At 37.6% G+C, this 21,783-nt stretch overlaps 1 non-coding gene across 1 annotated transcript; it reads right to left on the bottom strand.

Annotated features, from left to right (window-relative positions):
* Positions 1-19,161: 19,161 nt before the first annotated feature.
* LOC121828425 (small Cajal body-specific RNA 16) lies at positions 19,162-19,341 on the bottom strand. The gene has a single exon (XR_006070898.2).
* Between the last annotated feature and the right edge of the window lie 2,442 nt (positions 19,342-21,783).

Below are 21,783 nucleotides of genomic sequence, written 5' to 3'. Positions count from 1 at the left end.
CATAGAAGAAAATTTTTCTAACCTGAAGAAGGAGAAGCCTATAAAAGTATGGGAAGCATACAGAACACAAAACAGATAGAAACAGAAAATAAAGACCCCTCACCACATAATAATCAAAATATTGAACATACAGAACAAAGAAAAATATTAAAAGCTATAGGAGAAAAGGACCAAGTAACAAATAAAGGCAGAGTTATTAGAACTATACCTGAATGTAGTTTTGTTTTTTTTTTTTTTAACTCTTCAGGGACCCAAGACCCAGTTCCCAAATAAATACATAGAGACTTATTCTTTTTTTTTTCTTTTCTTTTATTTTACAATACTATTCAGTTCTACATAACAGCCACAGATTCCCTTGTTCTCTCCCTCCCTGCCCCCTCCCCTTCCCCCCAGCACACCCCCCATTCCTACCACCTCCAGATCAAGGCCTCCCCCAGGACTGAGACAGACCTGATAGACTCAGTCCAGGCAGGTCCAGTCCCCTCCTCCCAGATTGAGCCCAGCGTCCCTGTATAAGTCCCAGGTTTCAAACAGCTATCTCATGCAGCGAGCCTAGGACCTGGTACCACTGCCTAGATGCCTCCCAAACAGATCAAGCCAATCGATTGTCTCACCTATTCAGAGGGCCTGATCCAGTTGGGAGCCCCTCAGTGTTTGGTTCATAGTTCATGTGTTTCCATTCGTTTGGCTATTTGTCCCTGTGCTTTATCCAACCTTGGTTTCAACAATCCTTGCTCATATAAACCCTCCTCTTTCTCACCAATTAGACTCCCAGCACTCCACCTGGGGCCTAGCCGTGGATGTCTGCATCCAGATTCCTCAGTCCTTGGATGGGGTTTCTGGCACAACTATTAGGGTGTTTGGTCATCCCATCACCAGAGTAGGTCAGTCCCGGCTGTCTCTCGGCCATTGCCAGAAGTCTTTTCCATCCTGGACCCCATCCCTGAGACTTATTCTTATTTATGAATGTCTAGCCTTAGCTTGATTTAGTTCTAGCCAACTTTTCTTAACTTGAATTATCCCATCTATCTTTTGCCTCTGGGCTTTTACCTTTCTCTATTCTGTATTCTTTCTTTCCTTCTTGCTCTATGGCTGGTTGTGTGGTTGGGTGGCTGGCCCCTGATATCCTTCTCTCCATTTTTCACTTCCTCCTCTTCTCATTCTTCTCCTCTTGAGTCTAGATTTCTCTTCCTATTTATTCTCTCTGCTTGGCAACACCACCTATTTCTCTCGCCTGCTTAGCTTGGCCATTCAGCTCTTTATTAGACAAATTAGGTGTTTTAGGCAGACAAAGTAACACAGCTTTACAGAGTTAAACAAATGCAACATAAAAGAATGCAACACATTTTTGCATCATTAAAAATATTCCACAGCATAAACATATGTAACACGTACAAAGCTAATATTTCACAACACCTGACTTCTCAAGAGAAACTCTAAAAGACAGAAGGGACAGAACAGATTGTAGGACACTGCATGCTAGCCCAGATTATTCTACCCAGCAAAATGTTTAATCACAATATATGGGGAAAACAAGATATCCCATGATAAAGCCAAATTTAAAAAATGTCTGTCTACAACAAATCCAGCCCTACAGAAACTACTAGGGGGAAAACTCCAAATGAAGGAGGTTAACTACACCCATAAAAACACAGAAAATAAATAATTTCACATCATGAAAATCAAAAGAAGGTAAACACACACACACACACACACACACACACACACACACGTGCACACATATCAGTACAACTACCAACAACAACAACAAAATAACAGGAATCAACAATCATTAGTCAGTGATATTGTTCAATACCAATGGTTCCAATTTCCAAATAAAAAGTCAAAGATTAACAGGATGGATATGAAATCATGATCCATCCTCTGCTGCATAAGGACATACTTTAAAAACCTGTACTAAACCGAATTTGAAAATATATAAGAAATGGATAATTTTCTCAATAGATACCATGTACCAAAGTTAAATCAAGATCAGATAAACAATATACATAGAACTTTTATAGTGAAATATAAGTAGTCATCTCTCAACCAAAAGAAGCTCAGAACCAAATGGTTTCAGTGCAGAATTATATAAGACTTTAGTTAGAATTAATGATATTATTCTCAAATTATTCCACAAAAGGGAAACAAAGAGAACATTTCCCAATTCATTTTATAAGGCCACAGTTACCCTGATACCCAAAATGACATAAGAACTGAACAAAGAAAGAGAATTACAGACCAATTTTCATTATGAACATAGATGTAAAAATATTCAATAAAATTCTTGTAAACTGAATTCAAGAACACATCAAAAAGATCATCAAGCATTATAAAGTGTGCTTCAGCCAGTGATGCAAGGATGGTACAACATATGCAAATCCATACATATAACCCACCATGTAAACAAATTGAAAGACAAAAACTACATAATCATCTCATCAGAATCAGAAAGGGCCTTAGACAAAATCTAGCATCCCTTCATGATAAAAGTCCTGAAGAGATTATGGATACAAGGGACATACATAATAAGGCAGTTAAAGCTAGCCTATAGCCAACATAAAATGAAATAGAAACTCAAAGAAATTCCTCTAAAATGAGGAACAAGACAAGATTGTCCACTCTATATAGCTATTCAATAGAATATTGAATATTGAATTCAATATTGAATCCTTAGCTAAAGCAATGAGACAACTGAAGGAGATCAAGGGACTACAAATTGGAAACAAAGAAGCCAAAGTAAGTTTAATTTCAGATGATAAGATAGTATACATAAATGACCCTAAAATTTCCACCAGTGAATTTCCACAGGTGAAAAACACTTTCATCAAAGTAGCTGGATACAAGGTTAACTCAAAAATATCAGTAGCCATCCTATATACAAATGACTAACAGACTGAAAAAGAAATCAGGAAACAACACATTTTGCAATAGCCTCAAATAAAATACCTTAGGGTAACTGAAAGGCTTATCTGATAAAAACAAACAAACAAACAAAAAACCTCAAGTCTTTGAAGTAAAAAAATTGAAGACAGTACCAGAGGATGGAAAGATCTCCACTGCTCATGCATCAGTAAGATTAACACAGTAGTAAAAATGGCCATTCTACTAAAAGCAATCTATAGATTGAATGCATTCTCATCAAAATTTTAACACAGTTCTTCAGAGACTTTGAAGGGACAATTCTCAACTTTATATGAAAAAAAAAAAAAACAAAAACAGGATAGCTAAAACAATCCTGAATAATTAAAAACTACTGGAAGTCTCACTATTCCCAATTTCAAGTTGTACTCCAGGGCTATAGTAATAAAAACCACATGGTATTTAGTATAAAAACAGACAAATTACTCCTCAGGGGAGATTTTGCCTTAGAGGAGGTGGGAATTAGGGTTGGATTGGCGGCAGGGGGGAAAGGGAGGCTGGGGGCTGGGAGGAAGGAGGACAGGGGAATTCATGGCTGATATGTAAAATTAAATTAATTATAAAATAAAAGAAAAAAATTTTGTATCCCCCCCAAAAAAAAACCAGACAAATTAATCAATAGAACAGAACTGAAGACCTAGACATAAATGCACACTCACATGAATACCTGATTTTTGATAAAGAAACAATAATACACACTGAGGAAAAAAAGACAACCACTTCAACAAATGGTGCTGGTCAAACTGGGTATCTGCATGTAGAAGAATGAAAATAGATTTTTATTTATCATCCTGCACAAAACTCAAGTGCAAGCGGATCAAAACCTCAACGTAAAAGTTGGATACATTGACCCTTGTAGAGGAAAAAGTTGGAAATAGCCTTGAACACATTGGCACAGAAGATGGCTTTCTAAACAAAAAACTAGAACAGAATCAAGTGCAGGCACTAAATTCAACAATAAACAGGAATTCATGAAACTGAAAAGCTTCTTTAAGTCAAAGGACACTGGCAGTATACAGAATGCAAAAAATATTTTTGCCAAGTCCACATCCAATAAAGGACTAATATCCAAAATATATGAAGAACTCAAGAAACTAGATATAAAAAAATTATAATCCAATTAAAAATAGAGTACAGATCTAAACAGAATTCTCAATCTAAACAGAAATCTCAAGTGGCTGGGAAACTTAAAAGAACAATACTCAACTTCACATGGAAATCAAAAAACACAGGATAGCTAAAACAATCCTGTACAATTAAAGAACATCTGGAGCACTGTCCCTGATTTCAAGCTCTGATTTCACAGAGTTATAGTAATAATAATAATAATAATAATAATAATAATAATAATAATAAAAACAGCTATTGGTATAAAACCAGACAGGATAACCAATGGAGCCAAATTGAAGACCCAGAAATAAATACACATACCTATGGACACCTGATTTTTGATAAAGAAGCCAGAAATATACAATGAAAAGAATAACGCATCTTCAACAAATGGTGCTGGTCTAATTGGATGTCAGCATGCAGATGAATGCAAATAGATCCATATCTATGACCCTGCACAAAACTCAGGTTCAAGTGGATCAAAGACCTCAATGTAAAACCAGATACACTGGACCTGATAGAAGAGAAAATGGGGGCTAGCTTTGAATGCATTGGCACAGAAGATAACTTCCTGAACAGAGTACCAATCACACAGGCAATAAAATGAACAATTAATAAATGGTACCTCATGAAACTGAAGATTCTGTAAGGCAAAGGACACTGTCAAAAGGATGAAATGGCAGCCTACAGAATGGGGAAAGATCTTTACCAATCCCACATCTGACAGAGAGCTGATTTCCAAAATATATAAAGGACTCAAGAGACTGGACATCAACAAACCAAATAATTCAATTAAAAAATAGGGTTCAGATCTAAACAGAGAATTCTCAATGTGGCTATCTCAAATAGCAGAGAAACACTTAAAGAAATATTCAATATCCTTAGCCGTCAGAGAACTGCAAATCAAAATTACTCTGAGATTCCATCTTACAACTGTCAGAATAGCTAAGATCAAAAACACAAATGACAAGTCATACTTGCAAAGATGTGGGACAAGAGGAATCCATTTGTGGTGGGAGTGCAAACTTGTACAGCCACTTTGGAAATCAATATGGCAGTATCTCAGAAAATTGGGAAGTGGCCTACCTCAAGACCCAACTGTATCACTCCTGGGCATATACCCAAAGGATGCTCTACCATACCACAACAACATCTGCTCAACTATGTTCATAGCATCTTCATTCACAATAGCCAGAAACTGGAAAAAATCTAGATGTCCATCATCCAAAGAACAGATAAAGAAAATGTGGCACACTTACACAATGGAGTATTACTCAACTGTTAAAAACAATGGCATCATGGAATTTGCCTGCAAATGGATGAAACTAGAAAAAAAAATCAATCTGAGTAAGGTAACCCATTCCCAGAAAGACAAATATGTTATATTCTCACTTAAAGGTGGATATTAGATATAAAGTAAAGAATAATCATGCTACAATCCACTGACCCAAAGAAGCTTAACAAGGAAAGTTCAAGGGGGAACACATGAATCTCACTGTGAAGGGGAAATAGAATAGACATCACAAGTGGATGGGGGAGAGATCTGGACTGGGGAGCGGGCATGTGAACAGGGGGGATCAGGTGGGGAGAAGATGGAGGGAGAGAATACTGGGAAACACAACTGGAATCAGGGGCATCTCTGGGATGAACTAGAAACCTAGTGGGATGGAAACTTCTGGGAATCTATGAGAATGCCCTGAGCTAAGACTTTTAGCAATGGAAAATACAGAGCCTGAACTTGCCAAATTCTGTAACAAGACAAGACTTTCAGTGGAGGAAATGGAACCCCAACCCAATCATATAACTTTTGACCTACAATTTGCCCTGCCTACAAGATATGTGGGGGTAGAGGTGGCACAGAAATAATGGGAGTGGCCAACCAATGACTGGTCAAGCTTGAGACTCATATCATGAGAGGTAACCCACCACTGACACTGCCTGGAGGGCCAGGACCCAGAGGCTGGACAGCTCAGAGACCTAGGATATAACCAAACATGACTGGCAAATAAAAAGAAAAGAAATGATTCCTAATGATATTCTGCTTTAGGTATAGATCATTACCTAGCCCAATTGTCATCAGAGAGGCTTCACCCAGAAACTCAGGGAAACAGATGCAGAGATCCACAGCCAAACATGAGGTGGACCTCGAGTAATCCTATGGAAGAGGGTGAGGAAGGATTATGAAAGCCAGAAGGGCCAAGGACACCACAAAAAAATGCCCACAGAATCAATTAACTTGACCTTATGGGGCTCACAGAGACTGAACCTCCAATCAGAGAGCATGCATCCATATACATGTGTAGCTTGGTTTTCTTGTAAGACTTCTAACAGTGAGAGCAGGGGCTGTCTATGATTCCGTTACCTGCATTTGAGACTTTTTCCTCCTACTGAGTTGGCTTTCCAGTCTTATCAGGAGAGGAGGTACCTAGTCTTACTGCAACTTGATATGCCATAGCTGGCTGATGTTCATGGGAGGCCTGCCCTTTTCTGAAGAGAAAGGAGTAGGTATATATGTGGAGAAGAGTGGAGGTTGTAGAGAAGGACTGGAAGGAGAGGGGGGAGGGAGGGAAAAAAGGTGATAGGGTTGGGAAAAATTAATATTATTTAAAAATTAATTATTTTTTTAATTTCAACATCCTTAGCCACCAGAGAAATGCAAATCAAAACTGCTTTGAGATTCCATCTTATACCTGCCAGAATGGCAAGGATCAAACATACGAGTGACAGCTCATGCTTGCGAGGATGTGGAGAAAGGGAAACATTCTGCCATTGCTGGTTGGAGTGCAACTTTGCACAGGCACTATGGAAATTAATATGATGGTTCTGCCGATAGTTGGGAATAGATCTATCTTCCTCAAAATCCAGCTATACCACTCTTGGGCATATACCCAGAGGACACTCCATCCTAATGTAAGAACACTTGTTCAACTATATTCATTGCTGCTTTATTTAAAATAACCAGAAACTAGAAACTATCTATATGTCACTCAACAGAAAAACAAAGAAAGTAAATGTAATACATTTACAAAACAGACTCAGCTGTTAAAAATGACATCATAAAATTTGTAGGCAAATAGGTAAAGTTAGAAAAAGATCATCCTGTGTGAGATAACCCAGAAAGACAAATATGGTATGTATTCACTTATAAGTGGATATTAGCTGTTAATTAAATGATAATCAACCTACAATCCATAGACCCGGAGAGGCTAGGTATAGAGGAGGGTCTGAGGGCAGTGGCACATAAATCTCCCTGGGAGAGAAATAGAAGCGATTCTGTAATTGGATTGGGGAGGATAGGAAGAATAAGAGGATCAGGGGGGAAGGGGGAGGGGAGACATGAATGAGAGAAAGAATGCCTGGAGAGACAACTGGAAATGAGGGGCTTGTGAGGGATGGTATGGAAACCTAGTGTAAGTGGAAACTCACTAAAATACATGAAGGCAATCCTAATGACTTCTCCTAATAATGGGGAAGACAGTCCCAACTGTTCATCTCTTGTCACCAGAGCTGCTTTCCAGTACCAAGACTGCATTGCATTCAGTTGAGCTGTTGGCCAAGAGGGTCCCATGGAAATCCATAAATAACAAAAGCTGTTGCTGAGACAACAACTATATATATATATATATATATATATATATTCTCCTAATGATATTTTGCTACTCATAGATGAGTACCTTATGTAGGCATCATCAGAGAAGCTTCCTCCTGCAGCTGAAAGAAACAGATACAGAGACCCAGATATTACATGAATGAGATCTCCATGTAATGTCAGCAATGCCAGACATCACATGTAGAGAGAATCTTTAGAACATAAAGCTCAAAATGGCAGGTCTTCATCAAATCCTTCCACTCAGAGTTCAAAGAACCCAAAATAGAGATTTTTAAAAAGTCACCAAGCAAAAATTTGCAGTTAGCGACAACAAACAACAAAATACAGGAAGAGAAAAATAATACACTTTCTAACATTTCTTTATTATAGCATTTAAAATCTCCCATTTTTCCAAAAAAATAAATGAGACTTACAGAGAATCAAGAACTGATAGCTTATAAACAAAGATATAAAGCAAAAGAAGCAGTCAGTGGAGGGGGCTGCTGAGCAAAAACAGACATTGTTCTCCTAACACAGAGTTCAAGACAAGTCGTTTTAACAAGCTCAGGGATAGGAGAACTTTATTGAAATACTGAAGGCAGACATGACAATTCCAGCATAACAGATAGGCCATATTAGAAAAAGGAAGAATTTGTGAAAAGGTAATACCATAAAATTCTTGAGATGAAAAGTACAGTAACTCAAGTTAACACTTCACCAGAAGGGCCCAATAGCAGATTTAAACAGAAAGAACAAAAAAAATTCCATGAAGATAGATTAGTTGAAACTATCCAGTCAGAGGAACAAAAGACAAAAGGATTGAAGATAATAAACAAAGCCCAAAAGACTTGTAGACACTCTCCATAAACCCCCATCAAAATACAGTAGTAAAGATGGCAAAGAGAAGAGGAGCCAGAAAAGGTACTTGAAGAAATAAGGGACCAGGCTGCCCCTAGGTTTATGAAACTGGTAATATTTCAAAAGAGTTCAATGTAAATTAGCTCAGAAAGCTCCATGTGGAGCCCTGTTATAATCGGTTAATTTAAAAAAAAATCAAAGGAAAGGGCAAAACATTTAAAAAGCCGAAGAGATCAACTTCGCTTGCAGTATACATTCCCTCTAAGATTGGCAACTGACCAAGGCCATGGGAAACAAAGTCAGTAAGGATACAGTACATCAAAAAGATGGTGTCCATGTTTCTTGGTCTGTAACTTGTGTGTTTCCTTTCTTACTTTGGAAACAATTACATAATATCTGATTATAAATCTGTATTGATAATGATAAGTGATAATGACAAAATGATAGCAATGTCATAAATTAACTAGGCCTGATATACCATATATGATATTGTGTGTTCTTGAAATCAAGTTGTTATTAATCCAAATGATCTTTATAAACTAAGATATTAAATGACCAAACTAAATTGGGAGAATGAGTTATGCAGGAAGCTCAGCAGAAAGAGACAAGTGTTTGCCAGTCTCTTTAGTACATGTAATTTTGATGAGAAGAATCTTTGAAAGAGGAAATTGAACCTAGGTGAGATAATTCAAATCCCAGGTGTAAGCTATGTTTTACAAGAGTCTGGCTTAAATGAAGAGGTCTTTAGTCATCAGCTTGTTTACTTCTTCTTCCTCTATTCCAAATAAAATCCTGTTATGTCATTATCAACCATCCCTGGATTTTAAGGTTTCAACTCTTTTGCTGTAATAGCGAATTTTTCTTTCCCAACATGTTTTTTAAATCAATAACAATGATTTAAAAATACATAAACCAAGAAATTAAGGGTAACGCATAGAGCAAACATTAAAGCATATTCAAAAAGTAACATGAAGAATTATAACTGAACTAAATTGGCATACTACAAATAGTGAGCAAAAAAAAATGGAAGGAGTGCAGGATCTAAAGATAAAGATACTTGTTATGCAGATAACTGTAAGATAGTAGAGTCCACCCTCATATGTAGCTACGTTAAATTAAAGGAATTAAGTTATTGCCCAGAAGCAGAGATTAAAATCCTAGTTATAAAATTACAATTGAGGAGCAGGCAGCCAGCAAGAGCATCACTTTAAATTCAAAACACAATATGTTGAAATTGAAAAAGGAGGAAAAAAATGTTCCATGCAAAAGCAGTCAACAAAACATAAGTGGCTATTAGATTTTAACATGCATTCAAATGTTCCAAAAGTAGAGAGTGACATAATACAATTAAAACATTCCTAATTCCTGGGGGGCACTCACCAACCTAAGACAGAGCACCTCTGTGGCCTGGGCAGGCATCTCCATGACGGGTGAGGTGACCTGCTGCCGTCCCATGCAACCCAAGTCAGAAGCTCATTTTTTAATAAAAGGGGGGCCTGCAGGGCCCTGGCACCCGTTTTGGGTGACTGTTGCCTTGCTTGCAGACCTTGGCCTTGATATCCTCCCATTGCTAATTCCCTGCTAGGTTCCACCCTCCTAAATGTTTAAGGGAAGTTCCTTGTCTATGTATCCTGAATAATGGGCGTTAACAGCTTAGATGCAAGATTGTAAAACATCAGTAGGGAACTTCTGCCCTCGGGGTCACCCCATTGTGCTGTAAGCCTGTATTTAAGAGCTCCTACCCCCTTCAAGAAATGACAATCAACATTTAAAATTAAATATATATATAATTGAATGAATACTGCGAATGTAATCTATGAATACCACAAATGTGATTAATATCATGAGTGTAATTTAAAAAATAAATAAATAGAATTTCCTAATTCAACTAAACGCATCTCTGCAAACATAATCATCTTCAGAGTTCCAAAACAAAGGAAGCAGCTGAAAGATCTAAAACAAAGAAATAGATAATAGAAACAGTCAATAAAAGATAGGATTCTCAAATCCCCCTCAATTGGTAACAAAAATCTAGACAAAGAAAATTTAGACGTTTTTGATATATAATCATTCCAACAATACAATAAGCAAATCAGAATAAGTGATTATTTTATGGCACATTGTTCTCTCACAGCCTTGGGAATTCTCTAAAATATACTATATTAGACCACAAAAGTAGCATTGATAACGTAATAAACAGTTTAAGTTATAAAGACTATATTGAGCAAAGAAAATTAGCAATCATTAACACCAAAAATGAGGGGAATCACACATGTACGTGCACGCACACGCACACACACACAAACACACACACACATGGCAATGCACTCCTAAATAACTACTGAGTGAAAAACATTAAAATGAGAATGACAAAACAAACCAAAATGATAACACTATTGTCTCAGTCGGGTTTCTACAATTTTGATAACACACCATGGCCAAAAGCCTCATGAGGGAGGAATAGGTTTATTTTAGCTTATACTTCCAGGGAAGTCTGCAGCACAGTAATCTGTCGTCAGGAATTGGTGCAGAGGCCATGAAGAAGACTTGCTTCTCATGGCCTACGCAGTTTTCTCTTTTATAGCATCCCTACCACTAGCCCTAGGCTGGCACTGTTCTCTCTCTCTCTCTCTCTCTCTCTCTCTCTCTCTCTCTCTCTCTCTCTCTCTCTCTCGTGTGTGTGTGTGTGTGTGTGTGTGTGTGTGTGTGTGTGTGTGTGTGTGTGTGTGTATGGAGGACTGTTCAAGCATCAATCATGAATCAAGAAAATGACTCACAGGCTAATCTGTTGAGAGGATTTTCTCAATTGAGATTCCCTCTTCCAAAACTATTCTACCTTGAGTTAAGTTGTCATAAACTAGGCAGCACAAAAAGTCTCAAGTTACCTGGAATGTATGCAATAAAATCGAGGAGGACATACTAATAATGAAAACTATGATATCAAAGAAGAAGAAAAGGGCCGCGGGGGGGGGGGGGTGGGGTGGTGGTGGTGGTGGCACACGCCTTTAATCCCAGCACTGGGGAGGCAGAGGCAGGCAGATCTTTGTGAGTTCGAGGCCAGACTGGTCTACAGAGCGGGATCCAGGAAAGACACAAAGCTACACAGAGAAACCCTGTCTCTAAAAACAAAAAACAACAACAACAACAAAAAGAAGGAAAAAGAAGAAGAAAAGGGACCAGTCAGGTGGCAAAGCAAGTGAAAGAGCTTGCGGCCAAGCCAGAGGATCTGAGTTTGATCCCTAGACCCTACATAGCAGAAGGAGAGAACCAGCTCTTGTACACTACCCTATGACCTCCACAGGCACACAATGGGATATAGGCACATACAAATGCAGACATATTCACATACATACAATATAAACAAAAATACAAGCAAAAAATGAAAGTAAACTCAAGTATAAATGATAATGTATCCTTTGTGAGTCAATCCCTCATAAACCTTGAGACACTACATCTTAGTAAACTGATGCATGACTTCCATTAAATGATAACTGTAATTCTCTCAAATTTTAGTAGAAATTGATAACATAATGTTAAAAATTTTAGAAAACCAAAGATCTAAAATAGACTAAGAAGTTTGAAAAAATAAAATAAAATTTAGCATGGCACAATAACCCTAAGAGCCTAAGACTGTGGTATTGGCACACATAACTCTCTGATTAGACTTAAGAACCACTCAACAAGAGGGGTACTATGCCTGGTACTGGCAACCTAGCCAACTACAAAGGGTTAGTAAAATCACGGTCTTGAAGTAGAACCAACATTATCCCTAACTACATTCTAAATGTTTGTTTTTATACCCACAGACAGATAAGTGTAGTCCTCATCCTTCAACACACTTCTCTTAGCAACAGATGGAGACCATAACAGAAAACATAAGCAATCAAAATGCGGAGATGTATAGCCCTGTCCCAATGAATAAATCTACATCCCACCTCCCACATGCACACACCTCAGTAAGGTTCAGGGAACATTGTGAATGAGGGAGTTGGAAGATTCTAAGAGCCAAAGGACCCAGGAGTTTCCTGTGTGACTGTGTCTGCTAGCAATTTCTGAATCTATACACATAAAGTTTCACCAAAATGACTGCCCAAACTTGAAATGAACAAGGAGAACGCAATGGACATGCCAAAATGAAGGGAAGAAAGCCCAGGAGCAACTATTCACAATCTACAAAGGACCAAGAATGCTCAGAGTAGGAGAAGCAGACTTCCTCAGGGAGGAGCACACCAATTTGTTAGCCCATACCAAATGGTCAGGAGTTGAAACATACATACAAGTAACAAGACTTAACAGCTTGCATTTATATATATATATATATATATATATATATATATATATATATATATATGTGTGTGTGTGTGTGTGTGTGTGTGTGTGTGACATATATATTTACATACATATGACATATATATTTATATATATGACATATATATATGACAACAATCAATGAAAAAAGAATGTAGATTCAAAAAAGAGCAAGGGGAGGTGTATGGGAGTTTGGAGTAAGGAAAGGTAAGGGGAGATGATATAATACTATAATCTCAAAAAAAAGTAAAAAAAGCCAAATTCTCAATCTCCAAAGTTCATACCTGATTTCAAATTTGTATAAAGCTCTTCTAAGCTGAGTGGGAATACTTCCATATGTGTATAGTAAAATATTTCAAAGAGCTTCTTAGACAAGCCCAAGTCCAAATGTTGACAAAGTTGCTATGCCAGTTTAGTGCCCAAAGGAAGCAACCTTTTGAACAAATGGTGCTAAAATAGCTATATGCCCACATGGATAAAGAACATTAGTTGCTCTTTTAAGTTCTTGATGCCTGCAAGTAACTTACACAACCTCTGAAAACAAAATGTAATTGGGTGAATCTCAAAGACATGGACATCTCAATAAGACTTGTACAAAAGAGTAGATATTGTTTGATTTCACTCATGTGAAGTTGTCAAAGAGGCAATATTGATCTATAGCATCAAAAAGCAAAACTGTGGTTGCCTTCGGGTAAAAAAGGGAGGAAATGGACAGAGAGAGAAATCAAAGAACATCTTCAGGTAGTGGAAGTGCTTTGTGTCTTGATTGATGATGTTGCATTTGTCAAAACCTATTACACTATCCACTGAAGTGGGCTTACTTTGCTGTATTACCAAGTTAAAAAAATTGATTAAAAATAGCATTCAGTGTCAAAAGTTACAATATAACTAATAAACCACACTTAAATCACAAGTTCTTCTATAGACAACACATCTTTTTATTAAATCGGAAAGAGTTTCAAGGACACGGAGAAAGCTTCATTTTGTTCTGGGTTTTGTTTTTGTGATAGAAGTTTATCTCTTAAATGCCAGAAAATAGCTCTGCATTCTCTAATGAACTAGTACAAGAGTTCAATACTAAAGACAGGTGCACTTTGTAGTAGTTGACAGACACATTGGCTATTACACGGCAGATAAGCATTTGAAAAGCTCTTAGACATTTCAGTCATTCACCCCATCATCATCCAGTTTCTGAGTATTTACACTGAAATCCATGTAGAAACTAGGGACAAATGAGGGAGTGAGACTCATGAAAGACAAGAAATTAGATGTTAACAGAGTGCCTCATATTGATCATAGCTCCTGGTTAAATTACCTGCCTCTCCTCCTGATGTTTTCATACAATAACCATTCTCCATAATAGGCATCTAGAAATTCTTATACTTGGACTGGCAAGATGGCTCAGAGAGTAACGATGTTTGCCACCAGTCCTTTCAACCTTAGTTCAACTCCTCAGACCCACATGATAGAGGGAGAAAACTGACTCCTGCAAGTTTTCCTCCGACCTCTTCAATGTATGTGTGCCCACATACATACATCCACATGTGCATGCATATGCACACACACACATGCACATGCACAAATAATAACATCTGGAAAAAGAAATCAGTTTACTATATTCCAAGGAATATTTGGGGGAAGGTGGTAATGTGCGTGAGATTTTTTTTTTAATTTTATGTGTCTCTGGTTTACTTATATAATAGGCACTTTCCCCACACCTGTTATGGTTGAGAGACAGTGAGTATTAGCCATGGAGTGCAGATATTAAAAGTTAATTATTTGCTAGATTTTGGTTTCCTTGGGCAGTTAGTGGTGAGGATTTCACAGCACACTTCATGAAGCTCTTGGTGCTGAGCCTGGCCCATGGAGGAGCATCATAAGAATGAGCTGTTAGGCTGGTGGTAAAGAAGATAGTGAGGACATTGTGGTAATCCTTCCAGCTCCCAAGAGAAAGGCACATGAGCAAGCACTCCAGTCTTTATTTCCAATGTGATTTACTTCCAAATAATGTCAAATCTGCTGGTGGTTTGAAATCAAAGCAGAAAAAAAATAGTTTTAAAGGATCACCAGACCAGACAGGAATTTTTATTTATCTATTGCCTTGATAGGGAGAAAGCTTGGAGATATCGGGAAAGACAAATGTCATGGCATCAGAGTTGAGCAGGACCATGAGGATGCAGATTCCTAACCTGAAAAGGCAGACAAGCCCACAGAGGTGAGGCATAAAGATACAGCAGAGAGAGGAGGGAGGGAGAGAGAGGGGGGGAGGGAGAGAGAGAGAGAGAGAAGCAAGTATTTGGAAAACATACAGGGCTACTATTTTTCCATGGTGTAGAGTTCAGGAAGATGGTTTCTGATACTGTAATAGATGATAGCTGCAAATTCCTGGCCTCACTATTAAAATACTAGGTGCTTTCTTTGTTCTCATGCAGTATTTACAGACCCATTTCTCACTCTCTTCTGGTAACTAATTTGCCCGAGTTCTAATGGCTAGCAAGAGACACAACTAAAATTTGAGCTCTCACTGACCCTAAAACCTCCTTAGAGAGATGTGAAAAACTACAGAAATGTCAGCACTGGCAGAGACACTAAAGATTTAGGACAAAATTGAGAGCAAGCATTTATTTCTGGCCATGCAATGTACATCACCATTAAGTAGGTGAGGAATGGGGGCTGATGCAGGCTTCTGAGATGAAATGCATAGCAAGTTCCAGGACTTCTGTTTAAACCAACTCAATGTTTATATACTTGAAAATAAATTTGATATTGAAGTGTATGTGGCAGTTGTAAAATCGGCCAAGGGCAGCTCTCTCTAGCCATGTGCTTCTGTTTCTGCCTCACAATTAGCAGGAGCTCAAATTTGACTTTGCTGTTTGACATTTCATTCTTGCTCTACAAAATGACCCCATTGCAGCTAAAAGTAGCACATTCTTATTTTAATTTTTACAGCTTATCAAACCATGATGACAGTGACCAAATGGTTTCTTTACACCATGGTTCTTATTCAATGCTGAAACAAAATTCCTTTTTAGTTAACAGTTTTAAAATAGTTGCTTTAGAACTCTGATGAATTGCTGGTAAAAGTAAAATGTAAATTCTCTTTAGAAGTAGGATTTGCTGATTGTCACAACGTTAGCCACACTCTATGACCCAGGAAAAACATTTCTAAATATTCTTCCCAAAAGAAACAGACTGTATAGGCACAAAACAACACAAATATTTATTTTGAATAGCCTCAAGTTAGAAGCAAATCAAATAATAATGAATAGGGCAATGGATAAATAAATGTGGTATAGTTCTACTCTCATTAGGATGTATCTATATTAAGGGGCAGATCACTCATGTGCATACATCTCAAAAATGTGTTGGTAAGTCAATGAGGCCAGACATAGAGACCAGTTTGATTCAATTTCTGTAAATCCTGGGGTAGAAAAAACTCATCTGTGATGGAATAAATATGAATGTGGGTACATCTGTGAAGTGGGAAGAAGTATATTGATCAAAAAAAGTCACAGGAGGAATTTTTAGGAAGATGTAAAATTTAAGTTACAGAGTTTTAAATACATGTTAATGTATTTGTTAAGTCTCACCCAACTTACGATATGTGCTTTCTGATGAGGGTATAGTATAAAAGTTTTAAATGCTGGACATAAAATCCCTATGAAATTATGAGCTATAAAATGGTGATGCCCAAGATACCTTTGTAACAAACTCTGAACATAACAAATGATTTGTTTTATTTTAATGTTCTTTTTTTAAGTTATTTTTGTTTTCTGACAATTCCTACAAAATTACACAATACATTCTAATTACTCTTCCCTCATATGCTTTCTTATATCCCTCCATACCTGCCAACTTCTAGGCCCCCTCATTGCTGCCATTCCCTTTCCCAGAATCATGACTATTAATTATGATGGTATTGTGTTCCCCAAAATATTGTACACCCTAATAAACATATCTGGGTTCAGAGAACAGAACAGCCACAATATTAAACATAGAGGTAACGCAGTGGTAGCACACGCCTTTAATCCTATCACTTGGGAGGCAGAGATCCATCTGGATCTCTGTGAGTATAAAGTCACACTGGAAACAGTCAGGCGTGGTGACTCATGCCTTTAATCCCATGAAGTGAGCCTTTAATCCCAGGAAATGGTGGCAGAAAGCAGAAAGGTATATAAGGCGTGGAAACCAGGAACTGACTGGTTAAGCTTTTAGGCTCTGAGCAACTGTTCAGCTGAGATCCATTTGGATGAGGACTCAGAAGCTTCCAGTCTGAGAAAACAGGATCAGCTGAGGAATTGGCAAGGTGAGGTGGCTGTGGCTTGTTCTGCTTCTCTGATCTTCTAGCATTCACCCCAATTACTGGGACCAGGTTTGATTTTATTCATAAGAACTTTTAAGATTCTTGCTACAATCAGTTGTTTTATTTTGGGACCCATCTATGTAAGCACTGGATTGGAACTCTTCATAAGAGCCATACAACAGAAGACAGTGCCTTTCCCCTTCCCGAATCTAGCCATATCTGATGGTTCGGCTGTGTTCTGCAGTCATCTCTGAGTCCTTCCTCAATCTGTGCCTGACTGTATACAAGCTAGTTCTTGTGCAGACTCAGGGCGGGCCCCATAGCTTTGGTGAGGTCATGGCTGCAATGGCTCTACTTTAACAAGAAGACAGCATTCCATAGCCTTCCTCCCTATCTTCTTTCCCCACTCTCTTCCACAATGTGCCCTGAGCCTTAGATGGAACAGTACAAATGTTTTGTTTAGGGATGAGCACTCATCTGAAAGGTGACAAAAATTTAAGTCACATCAAATGAATTTGGAACTAGACATAGTCTCATTTAGTAATGTTTGGACTGCTTTAAATTACTTACATAAAGATAAAAATGTATATACATCTATTGTGAAAATCTATTAAATCACACCAAAAATGTGTATTGCAGAATATATTTGAGCTCATTATATCGGTTTGTACTTTCATACTAGAATCTTCATTTAACGAGTGCATGGAATCTTCAGTGATTTACAGTAAAGTACAAATGTAAACTCCCAGCTGAGAGGTGGGAATTAAGAGGCATGCAAGAATAACAGGGAGTAGTTCACATAAGAATATTTCAAAAATAATATATGAATTTGAAACATTACAGTTTTTAAGAAATTAGATTTTAATGTTTATAGCAAAGAAATTACAGCATTTGGGTTATCAGCAATGAGATATTTGCTTCTTCATATACATGCCTACATGCACATAAACTCAGAACTTAATTTTTTTTTGTTTTTGTTTTTCAAGATAGAGTTTCTCTGTGTAGCTTTGTGCCTTTCCTAGAAATCACTCTGTAGCCCAGGCTGGCCTCAAACTCACAGAGATCTCGCTGACTCTGCCTCCCGAGTGCTGGGATTAAAGGCGTGTGCCAACACCGCATGGCCAGAACTCAAATTTTTTTAAATAATATAAGCTTTTTAAACTATATTCTTTTTTGTTTGTATGTTTTTCAAGACAGGGTTTCTCTGTGTAACCTTTCCTGTCCTAGAACTCACTCTGTAAACCAAGGTAACCTTGAACTCACAGAGATTGAACAGCCTCTGCTTCCCAAGTGCTGGGATTAAAGGTGTGTGCCACCACTGTCCAGCAAAACCAAGTTCTTAGTTCTTCTGGTATTAATTCTTAACAAGACTTTGTTTTTAATATCTACCATAGACTATTGTCCCTCAAAACAAGAAAATACTTATTTGCTATTGAACGTTACTTTTGGATATAGGTGGCCCCTTTTACAAAATTATCTTTAATAAAGGATAAGTTACAGCCAATAGAACATATCTATTCTATATATGGTTAATGAGTATGAACAAGTAGATATGTCTGTGTCTCTGTCACCACATTCAAGAGGAAAAAGCAAACAAAAGAAAATACAAGTAGTTAGGTTTAGAAGTACTGAATAGTGCAAGTTTTGCAAGCAGCTATATTATGGAAGAGCTTCTTAAAGATAAAAGTACACTGTCTCATTAAGGGGATAATTAATTATTCCTCCCTTGTCTTTAACACATCTTCAGTCAAATCATCTTTCATATGGGGTGGTCTCCTGATTGATAGACTTACATGGATTAACTCTTAAGGGAAGAGACAGTAGTATGTAATGTCTCTGTAGTGGATCAGAATATCTAGTTCTCCCCTAAGAGCAGAGGTACATTCCTATTTTATTATTTTGACCAGGAAGAAGTATCTTCCCTTTAATGATTATCAATGACGTCTTAGCATCTTCTCCTTCTCTCTCTCTCTCTCTCTCTCTCTCTCTCTCTCTCTCTCTCTCTCTCTCTCTCACACACACACACACACACACACACACACACATACACAATTATTATTATTTTCAATGGTCCTGTTTGCAGCATCAACATACATATAACCATCCAATTCACACTTGTAAATGCAGATTCTAAACCCAGGGAATGTTCCCATGGGAATTTACTTTGGGTTAAGGTTGAACTATCATTTATGAGGCTGTACCCACCTTAGGCAGATTCAAAGCCTCCACACAGGAGCCTTTCCCAGACCATTTTATATGGTGTTATAAATCCTAAGGTGGCACTATTGTGATGTTTACCTCTCCAGTGTTAGGAGGTAAATGGGAGGTAGGACCAATTTCAAAAAGGAACTAAATATTCTCTCATAAAATATTCCCTCATTGGAAGGTGAGAGTCTAAAGTCATTTGGGATATGGTCTGAAATTTAGGGGAAGAAGAGCTTAGGGTCTCTCCTTTTTGTAGCTGGAGAGTTTTCTCTCTGGGTACCGCCAAACTCCAGCCGTCCCACAGCCCACTTATAAAATAAACACACAGACACTTATATAATTTAAACTGTTTGGCCTAATGGCTCAGGCTTCTAGCTATCTAGTTCTTACATCTTAAATTAGTCCATTTCTATAAATCTATACCTTGCCACGTGGCTCATGGCTTACCAGTGTCTTCACATGCTGTTTGTCATGGCAGCGGCTGGCAGTGTCTCCCTCTACCTTCCTGTTCTCTCAGTTCTCCTGTTAGTCCCCCCTATACTTCATGCCTGGCCACTGGCCAATCAGTGTTTTATTTATTGACCAATCAGAGCAATTTGACATACAGACCATCCCACAGCACCTTTTTCTGAATTTCAGTCTTCATAAGGCAATGGTGAAGATCCCAGATAAATGGAGTTAAATTGCCCCAAGATCATCTGAGTGTAGATTTACAATAAATGAGAGGAGTATACAGTGTCCAAATATTAATCCCACCACTATTAAGGTGGGATTAATTTCCACCATGAAAATGCTGATCTATCTTTCCAAACCAGTTCACCCAAAGGGACTGCTATCTCTGAAATGCATTTTAGTCATACTCCCATGTATAGCTTCCAAGCAGTTTTGAAAAGCATAGAAACCATGGAAAGAGACCAGACTAGAAACTATAGCCTCCAAACACTCCTGGAATTTCTGGGTCCCTGATAGACCCAAGGATATTTATGCCTTCTAGCCAAGGACAAGAATCTCTCAAGTTCCTGTCTTAAATTGTTTAGCTAGTTTTTAATCTCCTGTTTCTGTCAAGAGCAGTTGGATCTGACTGTAGCATTTGAGATCATGTACATATTCCTTTCTATTTTCAAAGTTCCTCAGACCATGATATGACAGCCAAACATACTGTAGAAAATAACACATAGTTTTTATCCAGAAGGAACAAAGGAAAAATAAACTTCTTTGTTTCCAGTCACTTGAAATATTCTTCATCCTGTTGAGTGGACTCAGCATGGCTGCCAGGTACCCATAAACAGAGGAGTTAGTTGATACTTAAGAGTCTATTTTGTGCAAAAAGAGTTCTTGCATCTCTACTAATGGTTCTTGGACAATACAAACACACAAAAACACAGGATTCTTTCCAGCAACTCTATTTCAAAAGTGATCCCAAACCTAGACCCACAAAAGAAATTGAAAAAAGTATTTTCCTAACCCTTCTGAAACACCTGTTCAACACCACGCTCTGTTGAACCTGAAGGTTCAACAGACTATGTTAACAATAGACATAACAACAACATCACCCAGGGTTCTCCTGTTTTGCAAAGCCTGCCCATCTACTTTAACTGAATCTGTACTTTGATTAGCAGACTCCTCTCTGTGATGAAATAGTTGTAGAAAACAATCATTCCCAAATTCAAATAAGCATAGGAGATTTTCTTGCAGGTTCACAGTCACAGCATACAGTACTAGGTAGAGATAAAAAGTAGACCATTGCCCCATGAAGTTACCTAAGCAGAACACTGATATGATGATTGGGGAATCATTCTCCACCCAAGTAAGGTTGGCAGTTGTGAACTATAATGTTCATGGCATTGCACAGTTAAAAAAAAAAATCCTCCCACATACTAAACCAGCTTCCATATCTTTCCCACAATGCTGAGCAGCAGTATAAAATGGAACAACTTGCTTGAACTGCAACAACACTGTAGATTCATCTGTTGTATTAGAATTTTAAAAATCTATCTTTAGATTTTACTGGGTAAATTACATTTGTTTTACTTGTGGCCTGGTGTGCATTATTTATTATGGTCTTCCCATTTGGATTACAAACTGTTTGAAAGCACCTAATGCCCTTTCAACATTCCCCATAATTTCAACAATTTCTCAACCATTTTGAATGACTAATTGAGACATGGATCCAAGTACAATGTGAACATATTTTAGTATCTCATTGATGAAATGTGTCATTTTCTTATTGTAATAAATTAAGATATTGACACAAAATAAATTATGAATCATTGTATAACCCAGACTCAGTAAATACCCCAACTCTTTTGAAAGGATGAAGATAATAATTAAACTCATTTAACTCAAAAATTCCTATATTCAAAGTTGGACAAGTGAATTACCAATATTTCTTTAAAATTGATTTCTGAAAAAATAAACCCTTTAAGTTTACAGTACTGGGTTTGCTTTTATATGTACAAATGCCAATAACTACTTTCTGTATGAGGGA

Source organism: Peromyscus maniculatus, chromosome 3 (assembly GCF_049852395.1).
Source record: "Peromyscus maniculatus bairdii isolate BWxNUB_F1_BW_parent chromosome 3, HU_Pman_BW_mat_3.1, whole genome shotgun sequence".
Classification (NCBI taxonomy): Eukaryota; Metazoa; Chordata; class Mammalia; order Rodentia; family Cricetidae; genus Peromyscus; species Peromyscus maniculatus.
The sequence above is the reverse complement of the archived record's forward strand: the minus strand, read 5'-3'. Positions and strand labels throughout refer to the sequence as shown.